Source organism: Mercurialis annua, linkage group LG3 (genome assembly GCF_937616625.2).
Source record: "Mercurialis annua linkage group LG3, ddMerAnnu1.2, whole genome shotgun sequence".
Classification (NCBI taxonomy): domain Eukaryota; kingdom Viridiplantae; phylum Streptophyta; class Magnoliopsida; order Malpighiales; family Euphorbiaceae; genus Mercurialis; species Mercurialis annua.
Window position 1 is genome coordinate 3,521,189 of NC_065572.1, and position 5,508 is coordinate 3,526,696.

Genomic DNA, 5,508 nt, shown 5'->3' on the forward strand with positions numbered 1-5,508 from the left:
ATTTAAGATAAATAAATATTTTCTGAAATGAAAATTAAAGACTAATAAAAATAAATTATGAAGGTGGTCCCAATACGCATGCATACTGAATTTGGTTCTTGGGTTGATGCTTACCTTACAATAACAACACCACGCCCACAGACACACAACTAAAGTTAATTAAAGCTCTTTTCTTTTTCATTTTATTAATTCTCACTCTATATTTTTCTGTTTTCTCCTTTATGGACCACTTCTCACTTTTTTTCTTCTTATTGTTATGGTTTAATTCTAAATATATATGCCATGCTATATATGTATTTTAAGTTTCAGACTCCAATTGGTTAATCCTAGAGTGACGCCATAAAAAATGACTGATGTCAGAAAAATAATAATAATTCATAATTAATGATTAGAGATATAAACACTCATTTAGCTCCAAATACAGTTAAAACTTCATAAATTAGTGCTCTTAGGGCTACTAAAATTTATTAATTAATCGATATTAATTGATATCTTATTAATTTATAGATAATAAATTTTAGTAACTATTTTTAAATTGAAGTATCCAATTTATGCTTCATTGTTCATTATATTTGTACATATATTTAATGTACTATTTTATAAACATCAAACCTATCTTTTATATAAACATAATATCAAATCTTGCTAACACAAACAAATTACACACCAATGAGTTACAATTTAAATAGTACAAGTGTTAAGCAATATTATGTTAAATGAGTGTTTATTACAAATAATATTCATTACATTTGTATATATAAATTAATTTATTATAATTAATGTTTTTGTTTAAACTTTAAACGAGTTGTGTTGGTCTATATTTATATTTTATACTACATTTATCCTCCAAAAATATTAAATATTGAGATTTTTAATGTAGATCTAAATAGATTAAATCAAGTTGTTAAACAATTCTAATTTTTTTAATTAAAACATTAATCACCTTTATTTATATTCGATAATACACGATCAATAAAAGAGCAATATTAAAATTTAATTAAATTAACTAATAGAATTTTATCTTATTTGAATTCATATTGATCCTCATCAACATAGTTGGATGAAAATTGTTTAAATATATTCACGAAAGCTTTTGTAGCTCAATTTCATTTAGTTATAAAATAGGTAATGTATTCTAGACTCTAGTTTTATCTTTTTATTCCCTGATTACTATTTTGTTTCACTTTAAGAGTACCTATAGAAAAATTATTATTTAATTTTAAATATAAATTTTGAAAAATCATTGAACTATAAATTTTGTTTCGAAGAGATGCTTTATTATATTTCTATATTAAAAAAATACTTATTTTTAAATGACATGACATTTGATATTAAACGTGTCAGCAAATTAGCATATAATTTTTCAGCAAGTGATCTTCCCGTTGAACAAAATGAATAACTTTGAAAATTAAAAAGAAATAAAAATAAAATAAAATATTTATTTTATAACTAAATAAAAATTTAATAACCTACTACGAGTGTTTATCCCATGCATTGATTGTGCCATGTCATATTTACAACAAGCTAATGAACATTTGCGATTTAATTTTTTAATTATTATTTAATTTTTTAATTATTAATTAAACAACATGACTAATGCATCATTAGTTTGTTGCACGAATTACATGGTGCATCGGTTGCATGAAATAATTTTTCCCTACTTAATTTAATATCCGTTTTTCTCCTAATTTTGAGTTTTGAAGTTACATGTATATATCCACATATAAGACACAATTAGAGAGATTGTAAGTAGCCAAAGAAAAGAGTGGAGAAAGTAGAATGAAAAGTCCTATATAAAATTGATTCTTCTCTATTTATATCCCCTCATATCTTTTCTTATCCATGAAGCTTCAAACAAACAAACCAAAGAAGATGAAGAAAAAAAGATTCGAGAGGTATAAGTACAGCTAAAACGATTCCGTTTATAGCCATCTATATATGATTATCGTGTGCCGTTAATAGCTGAAGCTGCCAGCATGATCTGAGCTTTTCTGATACAGGAGAGACTAGATCATGTGGCAGTTTCATCTGTTGATGGTAACATGAACAAACAAACCCTAATTCTGCATAAACCCTAATTTCTTTTTCTCGTCGTCTGAGCGGAAAAACTAGACATCAGGTACGATTGTTCTTCAGTTTCATGTATTTGTTTTATTTATCAGATCCTGTTTCATTGCCTATTATCAGGGTGCTCGAGTGACCTAATTTCTGTTCAAACCTGCTTAATTTTTCTTTTGAGATGAGATTTATGTATGCGCAAAAAAAATACTTGGTAATAATATATAGTTTCCAAATCTAATAATATAAAAATTTATGGAATTAAAATAGATTAAGAAGTTTTGTGCAACATACATAGAAAATACTCTAATAATAGTATTTTAGATCAAGACTAGTCCAACAATGATGATATGATGAATTGCTGTCCTTCTCCTGTGCCTCTCATTGAATATTTGGGTTAGTGGATGCATGATTTACTTTGATATGTTTAATTATTTCTTAATTTGTAATTTGTAATCTCAAACAATTGGTGTAGTTATATATGTTTTCCATTTTGAAGGCGCAATTTTATTAATGAAAATAAACAGTTGGCGGAATTATGATTTGTTTTCAGTCCGGACTAAATGACATGTGAACTATTTAGTCAATTTCTGATTTTCCGGCCGTTCAAGTTTAACCTCTCTGTAGCCTTAACTTCACTGAAAGTTTGTTTTTTTTTGTTAAAACTCTAAGAGTAGTTCAGTCACTGAAAAATATAGAATGAGGAGCTCCGACGTCTTTTCTGTGAGGCGAGGCCTTAGCCAGAAATTTTAAAGAATTGGGCGAGGCGTTATATTAATGAGTCTACCTAAAGAATTTCTCTATATTAATTCAATTTTTATGGTAATTAGTTATATCTTCAACCTAAACATTCAAACACTATAAAGCCATAGTTAAAAAAAGACATGGAACAGTAAGAAAAGAAACACTCGATCAAGACAACATCTTCTCTTCATTTTTACGAAACAACAGATCGATGGTACTTTTTATATGTTTATTGTATCATTTAGAAATACATTGGGTTTATGATTGTGCTACTTCTTATATACTTTATTGTGTTATTTTTTCGCGGTTTTCGTTACCTTCAAAAGGCGGCTCGTAGCCTCATGCCTCGCGGACGCTAGGACCTTTTGCCACTTCATAGCGCCTTTCGTTTTAAATTACTATATCGACTAAACATATATATATGGCACAACTAAATACTCTCATTTTCTCTTCCTCCAAACTCTAGCAGTCGCATTCTTAATTAATTATCTAGCCCTATTTTGTGTCTGACTTTGAAACTTTAAGTAATAGTTTTATCATTCATGATATCATATTTGGCAGAAAAAGTGAAAAAATAAAAATCAAAGAGTTCATATGAAGTAGAAAATTTTATCATTTTCTTCATATTTTCATCATCATCACATTTCAATGAAAATCCACTTGGAGTAAACTTTTCAAGTACATGATAAAAGTGGGTATTTAATTATCTCACTATGTATGGAAATATTTAATCCTACATAAATCAAGAAACTTTGGACATCACCTATATATATTATTACCAGTAGCTAGCTAGTGAGTTATGCACACTATTAAATGTAAAACTAACTCTGTGAGGACCATTGCGTCTCTTGTTTAGTTGTATATCATCTTTTTTTCCTGTTATGCCATGATCAGACTAATATTATATTTTTAGGAATTTCCAATTATTTAAATCAGCTAGCTAACCTGTAATTAATCTTCCCAGCTGGTGCTTTACAGAGGACCATATTCAAGTTTGTTTCCACAGTTATACGGCATTGTTAATTTCCTGCCCAATTTGGACCATGCTTATCTTTTTTTGTTTTTAGTATTTAAAGCAAAACACACACATTTATATATATAGCCTGGCGCCTGCAATGATAAACTTGGTATATATGCATCAGAAATGTGGTACCAACTTCTTCATGAAACAGACATAACATCAAATATTTGTCTCTTATATATTTGTACTTTTATCTTCTAGTCTCTATATATATTACTACAAAAAAAAAAATTAAATTCTACATACGCTTCATTTATACAATTTGTTTAGAAATTTTACATTTTTTGTTTGAGGTTAGTAGATGATTACGTGGTTTAATTAAATGTATGTGAATGCAAATAAATATATTGTTTGTATTTTTGTTGGTGTTTAATGAGGTTTGTTAGAGTTTGTCTGATTAGGGTTTGTTTGTAAGATTCTTGCTCGGCGCACGTCAGATTTGGGATATAGTTTTTGTCTGGATGTTTCAAGTGGAAGTTAAGTTGGTGGAGTTTGTTACATCCCATTAATATTAGTATTACTTCCCATTTTCATATGATCGTCATCAAGGCGTTTTCTTTATGACTTCTAATATGTATGGTACCTTTAGTGTCTAGGGTTTTAAATGCCATTATAATTATATGGAGAAATCAGGTGATCACTTGGTGAACCATAGAATTATGAACTTTTTCATTAAGGCTTTATAAGGCTCTTGTATTTTCAAGTTTTTATTTACAGTCGATTCTCTAATAATTAATATGCATGGTGGATTGAAGATTTATTAATTGTTACATAAGACATAATATTGAAGCCAGTTCTAATTTTTTTTATTAATTATTAGAATATTAATTATTAGAAGGTCTACTGTGTCTCGTATTTAAAAAAATATATTTATTAGGTCTCCAAATGGTTCGTTTTCTATTTAATGTGTCTGTTACGGACATAAATTGTGGCTATCTGGTTCAGTTGTCGTTAAGTGGTTAAAATGATAAAAACATCCATGTATATTCAATTTTTGCCAATCTTGTTCTTTTTTTAAGTTTTTTCTTATTCAATAAGCTTGTATATTTATAATTTTTTGTTTATCTAGTCTATTTTAAAGTATTATGATGTGGTTTATTTTTCCAACGTGTCTAAATTCGATCCCACATACGTTTTATAGTGAGTGTAATGTTCGTCCTTTTTATTCTAAAAAAATCTAAAAAATCTAAATAAATAAAATATAAGGACTAGATATTTTTTTTTTAAAAAAATGACCAGACTTATTAAATTTTAAAAATATGTACACCTAAAGATGAATGTTGGTTTTATTTAAAATATGACTTATAATGCTTTTATTAATTAGTGATGAAAATCAGAATATTATGAACCGAGTTCTAGTTCTGTGTGATTCGCCCACCGAGGGAGGCCTTGAGACTCACCGAAAAATGATATATTAAAGACAATCAAGATCAAGAAGAATCTATACGGATTTGCCATAAAAAAACAGAAGACCGAATTCTATGAGATTAGGTAATCAGATCCGGATATGGATATTCAAAGATTCAGGAATTTGGATATCAATACTAAAAAAATATTTTGGAAGACTTAGATCTTCTAGAAGAATAAGGAAATACATTTATTTTCGGAGTCATACTCCTATTCAAAAAAGATAACCTTATTAAGGAGATTCATTCCTAAATAAATCCTATAAATATTTGTATCAC